The sequence below is a fragment of the Notamacropus eugenii genome, chromosome 2 (genome assembly GCF_028372415.1).
Source record: "Notamacropus eugenii isolate mMacEug1 chromosome 2, mMacEug1.pri_v2, whole genome shotgun sequence".
Classification (NCBI taxonomy): domain Eukaryota; kingdom Metazoa; phylum Chordata; class Mammalia; order Diprotodontia; family Macropodidae; genus Notamacropus; species Notamacropus eugenii.
The window spans coordinates 349,328,434-349,354,220 of record NC_092873.1 but is presented as its reverse complement, the minus strand read 5'-3'; the positions used below and the strand labels follow the sequence as shown (position 1 = coordinate 349,354,220).

General features: G+C 38.9%; 1 long non-coding RNA gene across 1 annotated transcript in view; it reads left to right on the top strand.

Annotated features, from left to right (window-relative positions):
• The window catches only part of LOC140523995 (uncharacterized), a 52,162-nt gene extending 27,564 nt beyond the window's left edge, over positions 1-24,598 (top strand). Inside the window, exons 2-3 of the long non-coding RNA XR_011973537.1 lie at positions 9,087-9,144; positions 22,492-24,598. This is a non-coding gene — a long non-coding RNA (uncharacterized lncRNA). The remainder of the gene's footprint in view (positions 1-9,086; positions 9,145-22,491) is intronic.
• Positions 24,599-25,787: the final 1,189 nt, after the last annotated feature.

The following is a 25,787-nucleotide window of genomic DNA, read 5'->3' as shown; positions in this document are numbered from 1 at the left end:
AGTAGGTCAAGAAGCATTTATTAAGCACTTACTGTCAGGTACTGTGTTACATGCACGGGGTACAATTACACCACACCCTCAAGGAATTTATGTTCTAACGGAGGAAGACATCACGTAAAAGGGAATTGAAAAGAGGGAAATAGGGTAGGTACCTGCCCAGGGATAAGGCTGCATAGTCAGTAGAATAAGGAATGGCTTGTCGGGCACCCATCCCCAAAATGGAGGTTCCGGGGAAGAACTCACCAATAAGATAAGGGACTTGCCAAATGGCAGCCTGGAGGCAGCTGAGGTATGATGTCTAGGTGTGGTAGTGACCTGGGACAAGGCATTTAATCCCTCAGTGTACAAGATAGCTTTCTTTTCTCTTTTTTAAAATTTCATTCATTCATTTATTTACAGGTAGCTTTCCAAAACCATTCAATGCAAAGAAGACGCCAACCTGTATTGATATAGGTCAGGGCTCTGCAAACCATAGCATCTGTCTAGCCTATGAGCTAAGAACAATTTCACATTTTAAAATAAAATTTCCTTACCCTTGAAAATGTAAAAGCTACTTTTAGATGAAAGGGTTGTACAGAAACAGGTGGTGGACTCATTTTGATTCTTGTAGCGCAGGATTTGACCTTTGTACTGTAGTTTGCTGATTCTGGATAGGGAGTTCTCTTTACTAATGAAATCAGAAGTCTAGTCCGAGCCATCCATGCAGTTTCTTCATTTTTTACACCACACATTTTGTCGTAGTAGAACTCCCTTTCCTTTACCCTCCCCCCACAATGACCCCCCACTCCTCCCCATCATCATATGTACATAAACATTTCAATATGCCTTACTATCCATGGTAAGGCCCCTTCTTCAGACTTTACAATGATAATAACTGGTATACATCAGCACTTTAAAGTCTGCAAACCCCTTACGTGGCTCATTTGAACCTTACAACCTTTGGAGATATGTGGTGTTATTCAGTTGTGTCTGACTCTCCATGTGATCCCATTTGGGAGTTTTCTTGGCAGAGATACTGGAGTAGTTTGCCATTTCCTTCTCCAGCTCAATTTTTCAGATGAGGAAACTGAGGCAAACAAGGTTAAGTGACTTGCTCAGGGTCACACAGTTAGTAGATTTGGACTCATTTAAGATGAGTTTTCCTGATTCTAAGCCCAGTGCTCTATCATAGCATATTCATGGTCACACAGCAGTAAGTGTAAAAGGTAGAATTTGAGCCCTGGTCTTCCTGGTGCCTGATCACCAGGCTTCTACCTCTACCATATACATCTTAACAGTCAAGGCAGGGGCCTCAGATCTAACCCCCTGGAGGGGGCAGTGGGGAGGAGTAATTTTCATTTATATCCTGGCCTGGAAGGAGTAGACCAGGACCTCTGAGAGAAAGAAAAAGGCCGTCTCATTTTGGGGGAAGTTAAAAAAAAACAAAACAAAACCTAGAAGCACCTGGCTTATATCAACCAAGTGTTCTGTCCCAGGCTACTAACCTCTTTTTTCCAAACTATTCAATACTGGATGCCAGGTCGCTGACTTAGAGAGATAGTGTGTGTGTGTGTGTGTGTGTGTGTGTGTGTGTGTGTGTGTGTGTGTGTGTGTGTGTAGCAGGCGAAATGAGGCAAATTCTTCCCTACCTCCTGGGCATGTTCTTTGGAGGGAAGGGATTATGTGGGTGTCTAGGAGTCCGGGTGGTTGCTGATGAGAAGACTTTATCTTCCTGTATATGAGGGGGAGGAGGAGGGGTTGACTTATGCCACTAAGTTCCAGGTCCTCCCCTCAATAGTAAAGTGATAGTCTCTCTCAGATAAGTGTCTGCAGAGGTCATGGCTCCAGGTCAGTGATTCTCCCCAGATGAACTAATTTGAGAGTCTGAGAGAGGAGGAGATGGGAATATGGGGTCAAGGACATTTCTTTCCTTTCTGACCTCCTCTCACCCACCTCTTTTTCTTCACAGAAGGGAATAATGGGTCTAAATACTTTCCACATTTTGATATTTGTTATCCACAAATCATTGCTTTTATTTTTTCCTGCACTTTTTGGTGCTATTGAAATGAGCACTGGATTTAGTCAGAATATTTGGGTTCAAATTGTGACTGCTACTTGCTACAGGTATGATTTTGGACACTTAACCTCAGTGGGCCTGAGTGTCCTCATTTGTCAAATAAGGGAATTGAACCTAATGTCCTTTGAGGTCCCTTTCACCTCCAATTCTATGATTCTAGGACTTTTATTTTCTAAAACTTAAAAGCCTCAGTGTCAGGTCAGTAGTCAGTGGATCCATAGCACAGCTGGGCATCAACAATGTGCAGAATTTGTCCCTTCTTTGTTACCCTCCTAACATCCCAGAAGGCTTTTTTGAGGGAATGGAAGCACGCACAATCAGGCTGTTGGACTTGTCCGGGCATCCTAGTGACTCAGGGCTGGAGGAGACATCAGGACACCAATACTCCCAGCTCCTAGCCATGAACAATCTCCCTGATGGACAAAGTTTTTCTTTTTTGATTTCATTTTTGGAGACAACAGCCAGTTACTGAACCCAGTCTAAGGGCCACACTTTCCTCACCCCCATCCTTAGGGATAGACCTCCTCCTGAGTGAGGAATGGTGCCAAGCCCTGAAAAGAGCTGCCTTGAGAACACGGTAAAGCAAGGGGAGGAGAGGCCACCAATGGGTGGAGCAACATCTGGAGGAGAATGAATGATAAGCCCTAGAGAAATGCCTTGGATCTTGGAAATCAGCGGGATCAATTTGGATTCCACTGTGCTTCCCATTGTGGAAGAGTGCTATGGAAACATGTTAGCTTACAGTGCCCTCTGCTGCCTGTGACCTTTCACTACAGCAAATAGATGCCAGACCCAGTTTCCGGGAAAGACTGAATCATCAGAGAATGAAAAGAGAAAAAGAAAGAACCATATAGTAGAACCACAGCATTTTAGAGCAATTGTTCAGGAGCTCTTAACCTTCTCTAGTTTGTATGTGTGTGTGTATCCCTTTGGCAGCCTGGTGATGCCTATGGATCCCTTTTCAGAGGAATATTTGTTGCCTATATGCATAAATTGAAGGCTCACTTTCAGTAAGTGATTATGAAAACAAAGATTTGTATTTTTCCCCTCATCCAAGTTCATGGACCCCCTGAAATCTATCCATATATCCCAGGTTAAGAACTCCAGATCTAGGCCATTCCCACTCTTTGTTTTATAGGTGAGAAAACTCAGATGGAAAGGGACACAAATGGATCAGTGCCATGTAGTACAATGATGTAGTAGTAATGGAAAGAACAGTTAGTCAAAAAGTAATTATGAAGAGTTTACTGTGCACTATTCACTGTGTTAAGCACTAGAGATATAAGAAAAGGCAAAAATATGACCTCTTTCCTCAAGGAGCTCTTACAAACAATTGTGTGTATATGTGGGGCAGCTAGATGATTCAAGCGCTGGGCTTGGTGTCAGGAAGACCTGAATTCAAATCCAGCATCAGACACTTACTAGCTGTATGACTCTAGGTAAGTCACTTAACCTCTGCTTGCCTTAATCCACTGGAGAAGGAAGTGGCAAACACTGCATTATCTTTGCAGAGAAAATCCCATGGACAGTATGGTCCATGTGGTCATGAAGAGTTGGACACAACTAAACAACTGAACAGCAACACATGTACAACTGTACAACATACACATACAAGACAGGTAATCTCAGAGGGAAGGCACTAGGAAAGGGTGGGGTGCCTTATACAGATAGTGAGATATGAACTTAATTGAAGGAAAATTGGAAAGCTAGCAGGCTGAGGGAAGGAGGGAGAACATTCCAGGTATGGAAGGCAGCCATTAAAGAGGTTGGCTAATGTCTTTCATTCTCAAAGAAGACCAAAATGACATCAATATGTTGAGGTTGAGGTATGGTAGGTCCAGCTGTGACTGATCAGACTGATATGACTTCAGAAGCTTCTACCACAGGTTGGGCACAAATAGTCCATTTGGAGTGGCTCTAAATTTGTGCATTGTACGTTTCTTTGGAGCTACTGCAATTCTGTTTTGCTTATGGAACACAGCACCTTCTTTGCTGCAGGCACACTATGCTGGGAGGTCCTGTGCCAACATCTCCCATGTCTCACAATGCATTCCAAAGTTCTTCAGAGAGACCTTGAGAGAGTACTTGAATCACTTCTGACCTCCAGGTGAGTGTTTGCCTTGTGTGAGTTCTGTTCATTGCTGATGTTGCTTGATCATAAAGACATGGAGGGAGAATAAAGTGTAAGAAAACTAGAAAGACAGGAAGGGGACAGGTTGTGAAGGTCATTAGATTTGGAGTCAAAAGACTTCATTTGAATAAAAGTATCTATACTTGTTTGACCTTGGGGAAATCACTTGATCTCTCTGTGAGATATAAGGGGTTGAATGAGATGATCTCTAAGGTCCCTTCTAGTTCTAAATCTTATTATTTGGAGCCTAAAGTCCTGGGTTCCAGTGGCATCTCTTATGCATACATTTTAATAATTAATTTATTTTTAGTTTTCAATATTCACTTCCATAAGATTTTGAGTTTTAAATTTTTTCCCCTTCCCTCTCCTTTCTCCCCTCCCCAAAGCAGCATGCAATCTGATGTAGGTGCTATGTATACATTCATATGAAAAGTATTTTCACACTAGTCATGATGTGAAGAAGAATTAGAATTAATGAGAGGAACTATGAGAAAGACGAAACAAAACAACAAAAAAAAAGGAGAGCAAACAATGTGTTTCCATCTGCATTCTTTCCAAAGTTCTTTCTCTGGATGTGGATAACATTTTCCATCATGAGTCTTTCAGAGTTGTCTTAGATCATTGCATTGTTGAGAAGAGCTAAGTCTATCAAAGTTAGTCATAGCCCAATGTGGCTGTTATTGTATACAATGTTCTCCTGGTTCTGCTCACTTCATTCAGTATCAGTTCCTATGAGTCTTTCCAGGTTTTTCTGAAGTCCACCTGTTCGTCATTTCTTATAGCACAATAGTATTCCATTCCATTTATATGCACAATTTGTTCAGTGATGGATATCCCCTCAAGTTCCAGTTCTCGGCCATCACAATAAGAGCTGCTATAAATATTTTTGAACATGTGGATTCTTTTCCTGTTTTTATGATCTCTTTGGGATACAGATCTAAAAGTGGTGTTACTGGGTCAAAGGGTTTATACTTTTTTGTAGTCCTTTGGGCATAGTTCCAAATTGCTCTCCAGAATGGTTGGATCAGTTCACAATGCCACCAGCTATGCGTTAACATTCCAATTTTCCCACATCTTTTCGAACATTTATCATTTTCCTGTTTTGTCATGTTAGTCAATCTGATAGGTGTGATGTGATGTCTTTGATGTATACTTTTTAATGTAATTTTAGGCAAGTCATTTAAACCTCTTGGAACTTCAGTTTCCTTATCTATAAAATGGGGATGATTACTCTTGCACCATTTCCTATATCAAAGGATTGAATGAAATGACATCTACAACTACAAGTACAACTGCATCTATAACTCAAAACAGATCAGAATGAGGATTGCAAACCTTCTGTGACTAAGTAGATGGTCTTCAAGAGCTGCTGTGGCCAAAGTGGTAGTGAGAACAGTTTGACTGATACTAGGGCAACAGATATCACTGGACCCATCCCTGAAGCATCTTCAACTTGGTAGGACCTACCAGACCTTGTACCCTGTTGACAGCTTTTGAGGACCCATGATTACTTCTGTTTGTGAGGAACTGCAAGAGGGAGAGAACATTAGTGGAGGAAAATAGAAGCTATTATTGCTATATGAAGTGACCTGGGATCACACAGTCAATTTGTGGCAGTAATTCCACTTCTAAGTGTCTATAAGTATCTTCTTACACATACTAGCTTTGGATTTTGGAACCTATCATCCTGGGACATATGAAGAATCAGACAAGAGTTTTTCTAAGTTGGCCAAACCAAACCAACCACATAAGGACTGGGGAGCTTGGAGAGAGAGAAGGGCTTTGGGATAAAAATAATCCTCTTAAAAAAATTTTTTTTCCCCAGTTACATGTAAAGACAATTTTTAACATTCATTTTTTTAAATTGAGTTCCAAATTTTCTCTCTTCTTCCCTCACCTTCCCTCTCCCTGAAACAGTGAGCAAATTGATACCACACATGCAAAAGATATTACCATATTAGTTATATTGTGCAAGAACATGCAGACCAAAGAGGGAAAAAAAAGAACATGAAAAAACAGAAAGTGAAAAACAGTAAGCTTTGATCTGCATTCAGACGCCATCAGTTTTTTCTCTGAATGTGGATAGCATTTTTCATCATGAGTACTTTGGAATTGTCTTGGATCATTGTATAGTTAAGTCATTCACAGATGATCATTGCACAATATTACTATTACTGCATACAGAGTTCTCCTGGTTCTGCTTACTTCACTTTGCATCAGTTCATAGAAGTAAAAGTAACCATCTTCAAAGAATAGTTTGTGTGATCCTGGGCAAGGAGCAGCAGTGGTCTGACCATGTTTCTCTATCTCACACACACACACACACACACACACACACACACACACACACACACACACACACACCTCCATTCAGTGGCTCCTTATTATGTCCAGGATCAAATATAAAATCCTTAGTCTGTGTTCAGAGTCCTTCAGAACCTGGTCCTACCTTTCCAGTCTTCTTACACCTTCCATGTATTCTACACTCTGGTAACTCTGGCTTCCTTTCTGTTCTAACAAAACATTCCATCTTTTGTCTCTGGGAGTTTTCACTGGCTGTCTCCCACACCTGGAATTCTCTCCCTCCTCACCTTAACATCCTGGTTTCCTTCAAGTCTCAGACAAAATCCCACTTTCTATAAGAAGCCTTTCTTGATCCTCCTTCATGCTAGTACTTCTCATACGGGATTACCTCCAATTTATCTTATCTATATCTTGTTTGTACTTGGCTATTTTCTTGTTGTCTCCCCCATAAGACCATGAGCTCCTTGTGAATAAGGATTGTTTTTTGCCTTTCTTTGTATCTTCAGTGTTTAACACAGTACTTGGCACATAGTAGGTGCTTAATAAATGCTTATTGATTCTCTTATCCTGATTTTACTGGGAAACTCATATTTGTTTTGCCCTTTAAAGGTATACAAAGCTCTTGGAATACAAAGGTGGCCACTTATCAGGAAAGGGAAATGATCAGAAATCCAGTTTTTCCCAGCTGAAAGGAGGGACCAAACAATTGCAGAAGGTGGGAGCTGTAGGAGAGGAAGTTGGAGAACTCTGGAGCCACTGAGAGAGTTGACAAGATGCACACCAAGCCAAAAGCCATCTAATTGTAAGGAAAGGACACTACTATCTTAAAGAGAAGCTGGAGTTCTGTCTGGTTCACTGATTTGCTTAAGTAGTGATATTGTTGGACAGACTTTTGCTGCTGTACTAGGCCATGGGTAATTTATCCCTTATTCACTTCCTCCCTTACTCTACAAGGTGAACTGACATCACCTACCCTCAGGAGTTTCTAGCTCTTTTAAAATCTTGCTTAGTTGTTGTCTACATATATTTTTAATATAACTGGGGCAGCTAGGTTTCATAGCTAAGTGTCATAGTGGATAAAGTGCCAAGGACTCAGGAAGACTGTCTTCATGTGTTCAAATTCATCCTCAGACACTTACCAGCTGTGTGACTCTGGACAAGTTACTTAACCCTATTTGTCTCAGTCTTCTCATCTGTAAAACGAACTGAAGAAGGAAATGGCAAACCACTAACTCCAGTATCTTTGTCAAGAAAACCCCAAATGAGGTCACGAATAGTTGGACATAAATATAGTATATAGATAGATGAGTACTATAAATTTAAATTTGGAATCCAAGTCTGGGAGCCAGAGTTAGTACTGAGAGGGAGAGCAGCCATCAAGGGATGAAACAATTAGGAAAGGCTTCATGAAGTCGGTGAAGCATAGCTGTTTCTTGAAAGAAGGATATATACAAATGGAAAGAAAGGAGGTATGTGGAGAGCTTCAAATTTTCCCCAAGTAGGACAATATACTTAGGACAAGGAACACTAGAAAAAGCAGGAACAAAGCCCCTCAAGACTATGTAATTATAATGACCAAAGGACCACTGAGAAAAGTTAAGAAAATGCCCCTCCAACCGTTTTTTGTAGAAATGGGGGACTATGGGTGTGGAGTATTGCATACTAGTTGGTTTTGCTGAACTTTTTTTTTGTCTTAAAATTTTTTGTTACAAAGGGATGGCTCATTAGGGAGGGAAAGGATAAGGAATAGATTTGGAAATAAAAGTGATATAAAAACAAAAGATATAAATAAATACAAGCTTTTTTTTTAAAGCACTGGACTCAGAGTTAAACGTACACTAGATTAGAGTCTTCCCCACAAACACATACTTTTTAGCCATGTGACCTTAAGGGAATCACCTTTTCTCTGTGCCTCAGTTTTCTCACCTGTAAATCCGGACATTAGGTTAGTTCCCCTCCTGCTCTGAAGGTTTAGGAGTTTATGATTTTAGGATATAGAAGTAATGGGCACTGGCCCATGGGCAGAATGCACCAGCATGCTGGGCTGAAGCAATCTCTTCATGTGGGAGAGGCTGGAGAGCCTGCTTTGGGGTGAGTCAAGGAGGACATGGAGTAGAAGTACTTTGGAGACTGTGGAGTGTCTATTTACATTGGTCTGTATCTGATTCCAGTCTGCTCACCGCATGGTTAGGAGAAGTCTTTTTTGATTGTCTATATCAGAGGGGAGGAACCTGCAGCCTCGAGGTCACATGTGACCTTCTAGGTCCTTAAGTGCAGCTCTTTGACTGAACCCAAACTTCAAAGTTTGGATTTGGTTAAAAGGCCACACTTGAGGACCTGGAGGGCCACATGTGGCCTCAAGGCCACAGGTTCTCCACCCCTTGTCTAGAGAACTAGAGGTGAGGATGCCTTTTAACAAAAGACCCAAGTTAGCACTATTGTCTTCATCTCATTCTCTTTGGTTCTATCTGATATTTTTACTCCTTGACCCATGATACCTGGTGAGAGACAGGGGCAAAGCCTTGGAGCCTCCTGCTCCATTCAGGCCACGAGGAACTGAGAAACAGCTTTGACTTCTGCTCTTTTCTGTTCTAGGTGAAGAGGTCAGAACCACCAGACCAGAAGGTATTGGCAGCACTGCATTGTAGAAGACGTGAGTCCTCCCTTTCTGCTTGTGAACTAGCCACACTTATTCCTTAAATATGGCACAGTGGAAAGAGTGCGAGGCTTGGAGTCAGGAAGACCAGAGTTCAAATTTGGCCTCAGACATTTGCCAGCTGTATGACCCTGGGCAAATCATTTAACTTCTGTCTGCCTCAGTTTGCTCAACTGTAAAATGGGGATAATAATGGCACCTACCTCCCAGGGTTGTTAAGAGGATCAAATGAGATAACATTTGTAAAAAATGCTTAGTTCCTGGTACATAGTAAGTGTTTAATAAATGCTAGCTCCCTACCCTTTCGACTCCTGCCACCTCCCCATCCCCAAGCATGTTCCCTTTACTTATTTACTCTTCTCACTGAAAGCATGTAGGAGAATGTACCCAGGATTCTGCAGGGGAAGGAGTGAGGGAGATATGACAATACTGCTTTTCTTACTGTTATATTCAAATTCCTCATCTCTTTCTTGCTTCTGTCTAGATTGTCTGTGGTATACTCCAATGGCAAAAATCATTTCCATTTCTTCCTTCCTGATCTTCATCTGAATGCTCTTTACCATGCTTTTTAAGTTCTTGGTTTTCCTCACATGAGTGTACCTTCTTAATATACAGTGAAATCTCCCTTCCCTACTTTTACTTCTTCATTTTCTTTTGGATAATGTACCCTTCTTCTACTCTCCAATCTAGGGTCACAGGTTCAGATTTCCCTTTGGCCGTTTCATCTTTTTCCCTTTTATGTTTCCTGCATGGAGTCTCCACTCACAGAGCATGCTGAGGAACACCTCATTGTTCTTGGTAAGCTAGCAGGGGTGGGGACCCTGCCACGTGGCCTCCTCAGGCCTCACTCATGAAGAGTGTAGAGAACCATTTCTGCAGCTAGCTTCATTTCTAGGAGCAAAGCCAGCTTGGGCTTTCACTATAGTAGAGGTCATTGACTGTGTTAGAAATACAAATATTGCTTAATCAGTGCATGCATTCTAGTCTCTGATTGAAATTCTTTCAAACTGCTTGTGGATATTTACAATTTTATTCTTAAGTAACTCCTTAACCCCTTTACTCGATTTTAATAACTCTTAATGGTTGTTTTTTGTTTTGTTTTGTTTTGTTTTTGAGGCAATGGGGTTAAGTGACTTGGCCAAAGTCACATAGGTAGTAAGTGTCTGAGGCTTCATTGCAGCTCAGGTTCTCCTGATCCTGTTCATTGTGTCACCTAGCTGCCCCCCAGCTCTTAATGTTGACCATCATACCCAACTTCCTTCCCCTAGTCTCCCTGACTTTTTGGTACTTTCCAACTCCCTTCTCTTCCTTCCATTCCTTTCTCCTCAATTCTTTTCCTTCTTTAGACCAAGTCACCCATCAAATCAAGCCCTTCTTTTCCTTCTATCCAAGTTGATTTCCTTCCATTTTCCCCCCTCAAGTCACCCCAAATTTATCCTGACCAGATTCGACTTTCAGACTTCACAAGTCCAATGCCTACCAAATCAACTTCACAATGCTCATCTTTTTATTTAGTTCAATTCTTTCTCCCTTTCCGGACCCTTTTTACCATACATCCTTCTTCTTTAGAAAACATAAGTACACTCAAATGTGACTCTGTGACTTATGGTACTGCCCTGGGTTGGGGCTTTAGCAAATGGGGGTGTTTTGAGCCTCTTTTTCATTTATTTTTTTTTACCAGTATCTCTCCTTAGCTCCTAGCAAGAGGTAGTTATTTTTTTCTCAGACCTTGCTTGAGGACTATGTTTTTTTGTTGTTATTGTCTTCATGACGCCATTTGGGGTTTTTATGACAAAGATACTGGAGCAGTTTGCCATTTCCTTCTCCAGCTCATTTTGCAGATGAGGAAACTGAGGCAAACAAGGTTAATTGACTTGCCCAGGGTCACACAGCTAGGGAGTGTCTGAGGCCAGATTTGAACTCAGGGAGATGAGTCTTTCTGACACCATGCCCAACACTCTATCGCCATCCTCCTGCCCCATTATGTTTTCCACTTCTGTAATAATTCAACTCCCAACATTGCTGTCCTTCAAATTTCTGTCTCCTTTAACTCAGCTCCTTTGCGCCCCACCTGCAGTTTTGCCCCATCACACCCCCCAGTAGAAACTTTACACAAAAAACTGTATTTCTAGACTGGACCACAGAGAAACACCTCAAGACTAGAATATTTTTATAAAACTTTCTTTTTTGCACACACAGATGCACTGTGGGAGTGTTTACTTTTTGTACCACTCAAATTGATCTGTTTTTTACACCTGGAGGCTTAGGATGAGTCAGTCCCACTTGCTGCAGCTCTTCCAAAACACATGGTATCCCTCTAATATAATATGGTGAAAAGAATACTGGATTTGAAGTTAAATTACTTAGATTTAAACTTCAGCTCTGACATTTATTACTTGTGTGATCTTGGACAAATCATTTCAATTTTTTGGGGAATCTGTTTCTTCATCTACAAAATGAGGGAGTTTGACCTCCGAATTCTCTTCTATCTCTAAGTCTATGATCTTGTGACCTCATGAAATCTTGAGGTTCAAAGGGCATCCCTGCTTTCTCTATTCTTATATTTTCACCTCCCATACTCCTCTGAAGCAATTGAGACAGGTTATCCAGATTACCCTTGCTTCAGAAATAATTCCACAAGGGAAAAGGGAGAGACAGGGTTAGCTACTGAGGAGAGGGGCACTTGCTTAGAAGGAGAAGGATATCAGAACACCAGTATCAAGTTTGTGAACCAGGTTTTTCTACATGCTTCCTATCTAGGAACTGTACTAGTCACAGGGACTACCCATGCCATAATTATTTTCTTAATATATGTTATTTCCTTAAAAATTTCTCAATTACGTGTAGAAAAAATTTTAACATTCATTTTTTAAGATTTTGAGTTCCCAATTCTCTTCCTCTCTCCCTCCCTTCCCCCCTCTTTAAGAAGGCAAGCAATTTGATATTGATTGTACATGTGAAGTCACACAAAACACATTTTCTTCCATATTAGCCATATTGCAAAAGAAAATAGACAAAAAAAAGAAAAGAAAGGAAGTTTTAAAAGTATACTTTAATCTACATGCAGGCTTCATCAATTTTCTCTCTGGGCATGCTGTAATTCTTTGGTAATTTTCATGAATAAGGACTTTCACCAGAAATAGTTTTTATAGGTCTTCCCTTAGAAAATATCTCAGGAAATAGACTCCAAGTATCAATTGGTACTCCCTCAAAGTATCAACTGGTACTTCCATCTGAGCTCAGGAATCACTTGCCTTCTAATACAGAATTGGAGCCAAGATTTCAAATTTTCTTTCCCTGGGGGAGGAAGGAAAAGTGAAAGGAGATAGGGCTATTGGAGCTGTCCAGCAACAGCTTCACACCAGTTCACAGTCAGTCAGTGGTCTAAAAATGACCCATTCAACATGACATACTTCCATCTGAAGATCTTCTGAGGACAGAAAAATGTTTCAATTAAAAAAAAAGAACCAGCAAGATGTGTGAAGAGATGTGAGTGTCACCTGAACCATAGGACAGCATTAAATGTCTCCAAAGGAAAAGACAGATAGAGACACATCTATCAATTTTATTTTGCTGTTTACTTTTTCCCTTTTTGCTTTTTATCTGTAAGGTTCACTTATCAAAAGGGATTACCCTCTCTGATTTAGTCAAAATGTTATGAAAGGAGATTACCTCCTTTGATTTTGTCAGAGCTATCCATCTTTCCTTTCCCCTCCCCCTCTGCATTATGTCCCCTCATAAATCCCACAGTTGGAAACCCTTCATGAAGTATTTGTCTTATCAGTTAGTGGTTCACTGAGGAGGCCATGCCTCTCAATAGGATCAAATGGGGGAATGAGAGAAATGATTATTAATAACCAATATCTTGGAAAGATTCAGAGGTCTCTCCTTTTTCTAAAGTCCTCATTTTAAGATGTTTAGTTTTCTTGAAGGACATTACTGATAATCAGATTGCATTGACTCTCCTTGATTTTGATCAGACCCTGCCCAACCTTGCAAGGAATTTAATCTAGGGTGGGGAAGCCCACTGTGTTCTACTCAAGCTTGGCAGGAGATAGATCCTTTTGTTTATATAACCCAAAGTTGGGTGGTCTGAGTAGGGAGAATTTCTCTGTCCAAGGTTGACATGATGTCACTAGCAGCCCCTCATTGCTCGGAAGGGTATATAAACTGTGAGTTCTGCCTCCATGACTATGGAGGAGTCCTTTGACTATCATTTTATTAATAACCTTCTGACCTCATAAATAAAATGATTAAATTATCCAAAAAAAAAGAGATGTCAGTGTCATTCTTGAGACCTCTTTCTTCCAAGATATTTAGAGACCTTAGTCTTTTTTGACTGACCCTTATCAGACACCCATTGCTCCTCTGTTTTGTATGCCCTCCCCATCTTGGACAATAAATTTGCATTGTTTTCATTGATCCTAGTTGTTCCCACCATCATTTCTGATGTGCTAAGCAGAGTATTGACCAAGATGCTACCCTGACATAAAATATATTGCTAGTCAAGAAGTCCATTAAAGCCATCAGAAGCCCTCAGATTAAATGTAGTCTATCTTTTGATCTTTTTCTCCTGTTACACAGGAGTTCAGTCTAAACCGGGGGTCTTAACCAGGGATCTGTGAATTTGTTTTTATTTAACATTTTGACAACTATGTTTGAATATATATTTGTAATTCTGTTTATTTTATTTTATGCTTTTAAAAACATTATGCTGAGATAGGACCCATTGACTTTACCATATTCCCAGAGGGGCCCATGACACTGAAGGAAATGTACAAAAACCGTGTGGTGTGAGTTTGTGAAAAGCATCTCTCCAAAAATAGTAGCCTTAGAGATTAAACAAAAATTTAGCCTGTATGGTTGTGTAAATAGAGAGGAGACTCTCACTGTGCATTCTTTCTCAAAGAGATGCCTCTCTATCCTAGACCTCTGGCTCCACCTAGACATTCTAATGAGATTGTTAGAGAACTCCTGACCCACACAGGGAAACACTCCCACTCAAAATAAAACTAGTACTGGGGGACACCAAGGGATCCCCAAAGTTAAACAGTCTCCATTCCATGCCCTCCCAAATCACTTAACATCCTGTCCCAATTATCCAACTTTCCAAATAAAGAAAGTAGCTAAGCAGCCTCACCTGATAGGTTTCTTTTTGCCACCGCCCTATATATGAAGAACTCACATGGGGCAGGCAATCACATGGTGGTCAGAAGAAGCAATACAAGGACACTCTTAAGAACTTTGGATTTGACTGCGTAACATGGGAGACACTGGCACAGGACCACTCAGCATGGCGTGTCCACATCAGAAAAGGGTGCTGTGTCCTACAAGCAAAGAAGAATTGAGATGGCACAAAGGAAACAAAGGATGTGCAAATTTGGAGTAACCACTCCAAATGTTCACGTGGACTATCTGTGCCCAATCTGTGGCAAAACATTCTGAACTCGTATTCGTCTAATCAGCCACAATCATACACATTGAAACTTGACTTTATCATGGTGATGTCATTTTGGTCCTCTTCGAGAACAAAGGACAACAAAAACAAAACTGTGTGTGTGTGTGTGTGTGTGTGTGTGTGTGTGTGTGTGTGTGTGCGCGTGTGTGTCTATCTCTCTTTGTTCTGTGCAGTCTCTAGTTACCTGGCAACTAACTTCTCATCAGCTGATGCTAATTAGACATTTTATCATCTAGCTTTGCATATTAATTTATTGATTTTCAATCAAACTGGCTTAGGTGGGAAGAATTACTCTTTAAGAAGATCTTGGGAGATTTCTGGGTTGAGAAATTCTCCAACAAAAACTCTACATTCCCCTGGACTCTGAGTGCCCTTGGGGAGGGAAAAAGGAAAGAAGGAAGGAAGCAAGGAAGGAAGGAGGAAGGAAAGATTTATTCAGTGCCTACTATGTGCAGGTACTGTGCTAAGCACTTTACAAATGATCTCTCATTTTATCCTCACAACTCTGGGAGGTAAATGTTATTATTTTCTCCATTTTTCAATTGAGGAAATTGAGTCAGAAAGAGGTTAAGTGACTTACCCAGGATTGTTGTTCATCCTTCATTGTCGAAGAAGACCAAGGACGTCAGGAGGGTGATATCTTGACTTTCAAGTGAATTGGATTTAAGTGAGGCAGGGCTGTGCAAAGTCATCATTCCCTCCTCCAAAGTCATCTGAGGGTAAGACGTAGGTCAGCATAACTGGTGATGGCCCAAGATGAAGTGGGAAACCTTGACCTTTTCAAGTTAAGGTGTTCCCCAGGTCTCAGTGTATCTGAGGTAACACCCATTCAATGATTTAAGGCTAGGTAAGAATTGAAGCAAAAGATGGCCTACTTTGCCTACTCAAAAGAATCAATCTAGGAGGGTAAGAACTTCAGGGTTAAATAAGTTGTTCATATCTGAGGCCCAATTTGATTTAGTTTCCTGACTCTAGACCCAACTCTCTTTCCACTCACTGCTCTACCTTGCTGCTTCTATGGGCTGCTTCTGTGGTTTCCTTGATCCCTTCGCCTAACCAAATTTCCAAACCTAGGTGGAGAGGGGTAAAATGATTATTTTCCACCCCCAAAATGCCAGTTGGTTGCTCTGTAGAACAACTCTACAACAATAATGAAAATGGCTATGAGGGGTCAGCAAACCTTTACCTTCTCTTTCTCAAATTTTCCCACTCACAGCCAGAATCGACATACTTCTTAAAAAGATAAGACCCATCAAAAGACAGATTCTTACCTTAACAGATGACCTTGTGTATATTGATTTTTCTGCCACCTTTTTTTATTTTTCTTTTATTTTTTAACACTTTTGTTTAAAGTTTTGACTTCCAAATTCTATCCCCCCATCCTTCTCCCTCTTTCCCCCTCCTTGAGATGGTAAGCAGTCAGATATAGGCTATACATCTGTAATTATGTAAAACATCTCCATATTTGTCATTTTGTACAAGAAGACTCAAACAAAGAAAAAAATGAAAAGAAAGAAAAAGAAAAATAAGATGTTTTAGCCCGTATTCAATCAATATCAATTCTTTCTCTGGATGCAGATAGTAGGCTTTATCATTAGTCCTTTGAGGTTGTTTTGGATCATTGTATTGCTGAGTCATTCACAGTTCTTCATCAAACAATATTGTTGTACAATATTCTCCTGCTTCTGTTCACTTCACTATGAATCAATTCATGGAAAAATTTCCAGGTTTTTCTGAAATCATACTGCTTGGCATTTCTTATATCACAGTACTATTCCATTGCAATCATATACCACAACTACTTTAGCCATTCCCTAATTGATGGGCATCCCTTTGATTTCCAATTCTTAGCCACCACAAAAAGAGCTGCTATAAATATTTTTGTACAAATAGGTCCTTTCCCCCTTTTTTGTATATCTTTGGGATATAGACCTGGGTCTATATTACTAAGTCAAAGAGTTTGCATGGGTATTGCTGGGTCAAAGGGTATGCATGGTTTTATTTCCCTTGAGGCACAGTTTCAAATTGTTCTCCAGAATGGTTGGATCACTTCACAACTCCACCAACAGTACGTGAGTATCTCAGTTTTCTCATCCCTTCCAACATCCAGTATTTTCCTTTTTTGTCATATTCACTACTCTGATAGGTGTGAAGTGGCCCCTCAGAGTTGTTTTAATTTGCATTTCTCTGATAAATAATGATTTGGAGCATTTTTCATATGACTATAGATACCTTTTATTTATTTGTTTGAAAACTGCCTGTTCATATCCTTTGACCATTTGTCAATTGGGAAATGACTTGTATTTTTATAAATTGGGTTAAGGTCTGTATATATTTGAAAAATGAGGCCTTTATCCGAGATATTACTTGCAAAAGTTTCCCCCGGTTTTGTTTTCCTTATAATTTTGGTTGCATTGGTTTTGTTTGTGCAAGAACTTTTTAATTTTATATAATCAAAATTATCTGTTTTACATTTTGTAATGCTCTCTATATCTTCTTTGATTCTAAATTCTTCTCTTATCCATAAATACAACAGATAAAATACTCTATGCTCTCTTAATTTGCTTATGGTATAATCTGTTATGTAAATCATGCACTCATTTTGACCTTATCTTCATACATGGTGTGAGATGCTATTGCATACCTAGTTTTTGCCATACTGTTTTCCCAGTAGTTTTTGTCAAATAATGAATTTCTGCTCCAAAAGCTTGGATCTTTGTGTTTATAATATACTAGATTACTATAGTCATTTACTATAATAGAATTTGTCCCTATTCTATTCCACTGATCTACCTCTCTGTTTCATAGCCAGATTGTTTTGATAATTCCCATTTTATAATACAGTTTGAGATCTGGTATGGCTAGACCACTTTCTTTCACATTTTTTTCATTGATTCCCTTGATATCCTTCAATTTTTATTCTTTCAGATGAATTTGGCTATTATTATTCCTAGCTCTATAAAATAATTTTTTGATGGTTTGATTGGTGTGGTACTGAATAAATAGATTAATTTAGGTAGAATTGTCATTTTTATTATATTGGCTCAGCCTACTCATGAACAATTAATATTTTTCAAATTGTTTAGATCTGATTTTATTTGTATGGAAAGGGTTTTATAGTTGTTTTCATATAGTTCCTAGGTTTGTCTTGGCAGGTAGATTCCCAAGTATTTTCTATTATCTACAGTTATTTTAAATGGAATTTCTCTTTTGCTGCTGGACTTTGTTGACAATATATAGAAATGCTAATGATTTATGTGGATTTATTTTGCACCCTGCAACTTTGCTAAAGTTGATAATGATTTCAAACAGATTTTTTAATTGGTTCTCTAGGGTTTTCTAAATATAGCATCATATCATCTGCAAAGAGTGATGGTTTTGTTTCCTCATTGCCTATTCTAATTCCTTTGATTCCTTCTCTTATTGCTATAGAAAATGTTTCTAGCACAATATTAAATAACAAATGTGATAATAAGCATCCTTGCTTCACCCTGATTGTAATAGAAAGGCTTCTAGTTTATTCCCATTACAGATAATGCTTTCTGGTGTTTTTAGATAAATATTACTTATCATTTTAAGGTAAGCTCCATTTATTCCTGTGCTCTCTAGTTTTAATAAGAATGGGTGGTATATTTTGTCAAAGGTTTTATTCAGCATCTATTGAGACAGTCATATGATTTCTGTTGGTTTTGTTACTGATATGATCAATTATGCTGACAGTTTTCTTAATATTGAATCAGCTCTGAGTTCCTAGTATAAATCCTACTGGTCATAGTGTATGACCCTTGTGACACATTGCTGTAATCTCTTTGCTAGTACTTTATTTAAAATTTTTGCATCAATATTAATTAGGGAATTAGCATATAATTTTCTTTCTCAGTTTTGGTTCTTCCTGGTTTGGGCATCAACACCATATTTGTGTCATGAAAGGAATTTGGTAGGACTCCTTCTTTGCCTATTTGCCCAAATAGTTTATATAGTATTGAGATTAACTTAATGTTCTTTAAATTGGTAGAATTCACTTGTGAATCCATCTGGTCTTGGTGATTTTTTCTTAGGAAGTTCGTTGATGGCTTGTTCAATTTCTTTTTCTAAGATTGGGTTTTTTTATTTTCTAAGTTTGGGTATTTTGTTTCTTCTTCTGTTAATCTAGGTAATTTATATGTTTGTAGATGTTCATCCATTTCACTTAGATTTTCACACTGGCATATGTTTTGGCAAAATAAAATCCTAATAACTGTCTTAATTTCCTCCACCCCTTTCATTTTTGATATAGTCATTTGGTTCTCCTTTCCTTTTTGAAATCAAATTAACCAATGATTGCTGCATTTTTTCTACTCTACTTTGTTCTTTTGCTCATCCTTCTGCTTTGTCCCAGGCTGATATCCAGATGTCTTTATTAGTCTCAGTGATTTTCTTAGCTTTCTTCTTTGGTTCGCACTCTTTGCTTAGCCCTGGGGTTGCCAACTTGATAACTTCCAAACCACAAGAATCTCTTTAAGTACATACCTGCAGATCTTTTATAAAAGCAAACAATGAGCCTATATCTCTGTGTTAATTCAACTCAATGAATGTGAAAGTATATTATGGACAATAAAAAGAATCATTTGACTTGGAGAAAATGCAAACCCAACATTTTCACATCCTTTTACACAGGATAGCAGTAATGTACAGAGGAGGGAGGCTCTACCAGGATGCCTTATTTAAAACTTCTCTCCTTAATTATTGCTCCCACTTGGTAACTATCACTATACAATATTTTTTCATCCTACCTTCCTCAAGTACCATGCCTCATTCTTTCAAGGTCAGGCTCTCCCTGCCTTCCAAGGTGACAATTAGCTAATCATCTGTTCATCTCATTACAGGAAAGGTGAGGAACTGAACTTCTCTTGGCTTTCTTGTTAAGATAGGAATTGGATCTGTAATTTCATTGGTATAAAGAATTCTCAGGTGAAGAAATTCCTTCTACCAAGGCAGGTCTGAACCTTCCATTATGTAATCTTTCTACTGTATTACCTTAAATAAATTAAATAACAATAAAAATGTATAAACTAGCACAAGTGAAGTTGGGGCAAAAACCTTTCTGATATTAACTGAATACATACAGGATGTCCCCAAAGTTCCAAAAAAGTTGCACTAAGATTTTTGGGACTCTGTGTGTGTGTGTGTGTATGTGTGTGTGTGTTCAAATAGTTGTATTCTAAGGCTACTATTCCCTGATGTGACTTTTTGCTTTTAAAAGGTTACTTATTCCAGATGTGACCACTGTCATGGACAGGGGCCTGCTAAGAGTCCAATAATGAACAGTTTTGCCCTTTTCCAGTTCTGTTTCTATCCCTGGCTATGTGGGGCATGGAATTAGATCAAATCCAATAAACATTTAGTAAGCATCAGTAGGTTCAGACCACTGTTAGGTTCTAGGAATACAAGGACAAAATTAAAAACATCTGCCCTCAAGGAGCTTATATTCTATTGGGGAATACAATACTATAAATCAGGAATTGGCAAAAGACGGGCAAGCTAAGAATGGGTTTTACATTTTAAGATATGATAAAATTTTATTTACTGATGTGAAAACTATTCTTAGCTGCAGTATTAGAGATTGCTTTAGTCCTTAGGTTACACTGTTGTTTACTGACCCTTGCTATAAGTAATAAAATATAATTTGAATAGAGGAAGATTAGTAACAGCTGGAGTGATTAGGAAAGTTTTTCCATCAGAGGTAAAACCTAGATTGAGCCTTGAAAGAATTTAAGGATTCTCAAAGGTGGAGGTAGGTATGGAGTGCCTTTCACATCTATGCAAAGACAAGGAGGTGGGAAATGAAATAGCAAATTTAAGCTATAACAGATAGGCTAGTTTGGTTGGAACTTAGAATAAGTAAAGAGGAGTAATGTAAAATAAGTCTGAAAATGTAGATTGCAGCCAGGTTGTGAATCCTAAGTTAAGATTTTAACTAAAGGAAGCAGGGAGACATTGAAGTTTCTTGATCAGAGGAGAGACATTGTCAGTCCTGTGCCTTATAAACATTGCTTTAGCATCTTTCTGGAAAATAATTGAAGAGGGGAGAGACTGGAAATGGAAAGGTCAATTGGGAAAGTATTGGAATAGTCTAGATAAGAGCATGAACTACTATAGTGGATGTATGAGTGGGAAGAAGAGGATGGATGGTAGAGATATTATGGAGTTGAAACTAACAAGTAATTGGCTGGGGAAGAGGGACAGGAAGGGGAGGTGAAGTGTGGATGAGTGGCTTAAAACTGGGTCACTAGAGTAAGGGTGATAAGAGACAGTGAAGGTTGAAGTAAGGGTGTGATGAGAAAGTGAGCTCAATTTTGAATGTAGCTCTAGTTGATTTATTCTATTAAGTTGCTGTTTCATATGCCCCAAGGGCAATTAAACTGTTCATACCCTTTGATCTTGCAATACCACAATCAGGTGTGTATCCCTAAGAAATTAAAAAGAAGACAGAGGGAAGGAGTTACTTGTATAGAAATATTCATAGAAGCTCTTTTTGTGGTGGCTAAGAATTGGAAATCGAGGGGATGAACGTCAGTTGGGGAAATGACTGAACAAGTTGTGGTATATGATAGTAATGGAATACTATTGTGCGATAAGAAATAACAAGCAGGCAGGATTTCATAAAAACTTTGAAAGAGTTATAAGAAGTGATGTAAAGTGAAGTGATCAGAACAAAGAGAGCGTTGTGCACAGTAACAGCAACATCGTATGATGATCAACCATGAATAACCTAGTTATTTTCAGCAATACAATGATCCAAGATAATTTCAAAGGACTCAAAATGGAAAATACTTTTCACATCCAGAGAAAGAACTGATGGAGTCTGAATGCAGATTGAAGCATGTTATTTTCACTTTGCGTGTGTGTGTGTGTGTGTGTGTGTGTGTGTGTGTGTGTGTGTGTGTATGTTTCTTTTGGTCTGTTTCTTTTCTTATAACATGACTAATATGGAAATAGATTTTTCATGATTGTATAACCTATATCAAATTGTTTACTGTCAGGAAAGGGAGAGAGGAGGGAAGAGGGAGAAAATCAGAATTTTTAAAAAATGAATTTAAAACTCCTCTTTACATGCAAGTGGAAAAAATAAACTAGTATTAAAAAATAAAATATTCAATTGTTTTATGTACATTTGTTATATCTCACTAACTACAAAAATTTAGAAGAACCTTAACAAGGTTTACATCTTGTACTTCTTTTATCTCTTCCCCTTTCCCTCCAAAACATACACAACTTTCCCTACTAGCCCCTGGCACAGAGTTAATAATAATAATTATAATGATAATAGCTAATGTTTGTACATCACTATTTGTCAGGCACTATGCACTCTTTATAATTATTATCTCACTTGATTCTCTCAGAAACTATGGCAGGTAGATGCTATTATTTTCCCCATTTTATAGTTAAGCATATCAAGGCAAACATAACTTAAGTGATGTAAAGTGGCCAGGGTCACATTAAGTGCCTGAGGCTGTATTTGAATTAAGATCTTCCTGACTCTAGGCCTAGTACTGTATCCTGTGCTCCTCTGGAGTTGTACAAGATTCCATATTTTTTTTATACTGTGCTGTTATATTACGTTAATAAACAGATGAAAAAAACTAATTTAGAAAATTTTCCATTGCTGGACCTATTCATACCTCTTATCAACAGTGTACTAATATATCTGTTTACTTGAAGTTTTTCCAACACTGCTCATTTTTCTTTTTTCATTTTTTGCCAATCTGATAAGTGTGAGGTAGAACTTCAAAAGTGTTTTAGTTTTCATTTCTCTAGCTATGAGTGATTTAAAGTATTTTTTATGATTGTTGATAGTTTGGATTTCTTCCTTTGAAAATTATTCATATTGGGTGCATCTTCAACAGGCATTTTGCAGTGCAGATGTAGAGCAGCAGAAGCCACAAAACAACAGAGTGAAAGAGATTTCCAGTCCAAGGCAGCCTGGAAGGCTGACAGAAAAGATCTATTGCACCTGGTATGGAGAGGAGTGCAGCCCATCTTTGGCCACACTGCAGCAAGAACAGGACTGCAACAATCTTCAAGGCTCCACTGGCAGTAGCTGCGGGTCCCAGATTCCTCAACTCACAAACTCCAAAAATGGCTTCAAAGGTCAGTGAGAAAGCTCTTTCATCTGTGTGAGAAGGGAACACAGCTACTTAGCTCCAGCCCCAGGCAGCAACAACTTCCATGGTTGGAGCCCTGATCTAAAGACCTTGGGGGAAATGAGCAGTTAATCTGGATCTCAGCCCTGAGTGGCAGCCCTGGGGTGAGGAGGAGTGCTGGCTGGCAAGGTGGAGCTGGTGGAGGCTCTGGAAAGGGAATCCTGCTCACAGATCAGAGCTCAGGCCAGGAGAGGAACTCTTCTCCCTTGATTGTGCCACCTTGGAGGAACTGAGAACTTAGGGGTCCCCAGAGTATACCTTCCTCTTAACAAAGAACTCAAAAGTCAAGTAATGGGCTGAGAAAATGCCCCCAAAATGGGAAAAGAATAAGACATTAGAAAGTTACTTTCTTGATGAGCAGGTATTTCCTTCCATCTTTTCGGATGAAGAAAAACAATACATACCATCAGAGGAAGACCTAAAAATCAATGATTCTGCATCCAAAACCTCCAAAATAAATATACAATGGTCTCAGGTCATGGAAGAGCTCAAAAAGGATTTTAAAAATCAAATAAGAGAGGTAGAGGAAAAATTGGGAAGAGAAATGAGAGTGACGCAAGAAAACCATAAAAAGCGAGTCAACAGCTTCCTAAAGAAGATCCAAAAAAAATGTTGAAGAAATTAACACCTTTAACAATAGATGAACCCAAATGTCAAAAGAGGCCCTAAAAGCTAATGAGGAGAAGAATGCTTTAAAAAGCAGAATTAACCAAATGGAAAAGAAGGTTCAAAAGTTCACTGAAGAAAATAGTTCTTTAAAAATTAGAATGGAGCAGATGAAAGCTAATGACTTTATGAGAAACCAGGAAATTAAAAAACAAAACCAAAAGTATGAGAAAATAGAAGACAATGTGAAATATTTCATTGGAAAAACAACTGACCTGGAAAATAGATCCAGGAGAGACAATTTAAAAATTAGGGGACTACCTGAAAGCCATGATCAAAAAAAGAGCCTAGACATCATCTTTCATGAAATTATCAAGGAAAACTGTCCTGAGATTCTAGAACCAGAGGGCAAAATAAATATTGAAAGAATCCACCGATCACTACCTGAAAAAGATCCAAAAAAGAGAAACTCCTAGGAATATTGTGGCCAAATTCCAGAATTCCCAGGTCAAGGAGAAAATATTGCAAGCAGCTAGAAAGAAACAATTCAAGTACTGTGGAAATACAATCAGGATAACACAAGATCTAGCAGCTTCTACATTAAGGGATCGAAGGGCATGGAATAGGATATTCCAGAAGTCAAAGGAACTAGGACTAAAACCAAGAACCACCTACCCAGCAAAACTGAGTATAATACTTCAGGGGAAAAATTGGTCTTTCAATGAAAGAGAGGACCTTCAAGCATTCTTGATGAAAAGACCAGAGCTAAAAAGAAAATTTGACTTTCAAACACAAGAATGAAGAGAAGCATGAAAAGGTAAACAGCAAAGAGAAGTCATAAGGGACTTATAAAAGTTGAACTGTTTACATCCCTACATGGAAAGACAATATTAGTAACTCTTGAAACTATTCAGTATCTGGGTACTTGGTGGGATTACACACACACATACATGCACACACACACACTCATAGAGACAGAGTGCGCAGAGTGAATTGAATAGGATGGGATCATATCTTCAAAAAAAATGAAATCAAGCAGTGAGAGAGAAATATATGGGAGGAGAAAGGGAGAAATGGAATGGGGCAAATTATCTCTCATAAAAGAGACAAGCAAAAGATTTTCTTAGTTTGGGGAAAAAGAGGGGAGGTGAGAGAAAAACATGAAGTTTACTCTCATCACATTCCACTAAAGGAAGGAATAAAATGCACACTCATTTTGGTATGAAAACCTATCTTACAATACAGGAAGGTGGGGGACAAGGGGATAAAGAGGGTGGAGGGGACGATGGAAGGAAGGGCATGAGGAGTAGGTTACAATTTGAGGTCGACACTCATAGGGAGGGACAGGATCAAAAGAGAGAGTAGAAGTAATTGGAAGCAGGATAGGATGGAGGGAAATATAGTTAGTCTTATACAACACGACTATTATGGAAGTCATTTGCAAAACTACACAGATTTGGCCTATATTGAATTGCTTGCCTTCCAAAGGGAGGGGGAGGGGAGGGAGGGAGGAAAAGAAGTTGGAACTCAAAGTTTTAGGAATAACTGTCAAATACTGTTCTTGCCGCTAGGAAATAAGAAATACAGGTAAAGGGGTATACAAAGTTATTTGGCACGACAGGACAGAGGAGAGGATGGAGACAAGGGCAGAGAGGAATGATGGAGGAGAGAGAGGAGCGGTGATGGGGGCAATTGGAATGCTCGGTGTTTCGGGGTGGGGGGAGGGGACGAGGCGGGAGAAAATTTGGAGCCCAAAAATTCTGTGAAAATGAATGTTAAAAGTGAAATAAATAAATTAATTAATAAAAAAAAAGAGCCTAGACATCACCTTTCTTGAAATTATCAAGGAAAACTGCCCTGAGATTCTAGAACCAGAGAGCAAAATAAATATTGAAAGAATCCACTGATCACCTCCTGAAAGAGATCCAAAAAGAGAAACTCCAAGGAACATTATGGCCAAATTCCAGAGTTCCATGGTCAAGGAGAAAATATTTCAAGCAGCTAGAAAGAACCAATTCAAGTAATGTGGAAATACAATCAGGATAACACAAGATCTAGCAGCTTCTACATTAAGGGACAGAAGGGCATGGAATATGATATTCCAGAAATCAAAGGAACTGGGATTAAAACCAAGAATCACCTATCCAGCAAAACTGAGTGTAATGCTTCAAGGGAAAAAATTGTCATTCAATGAAATAGAGGACTTTCAAGCATTCTTGATTAAAAGACCACAGATGAATAGAAAATTTGACTTTCAAACACAAGAATCAAGAGAAGCATGAAAAGGTAAAGAAGAAAGAGAAATCATAGGGGACTTACTAAAGTTAAACTATTTACATTCCCACATGGAAAGATAATATTTGTAACTTTTGAAACTTTTCTCAGCATTTGGG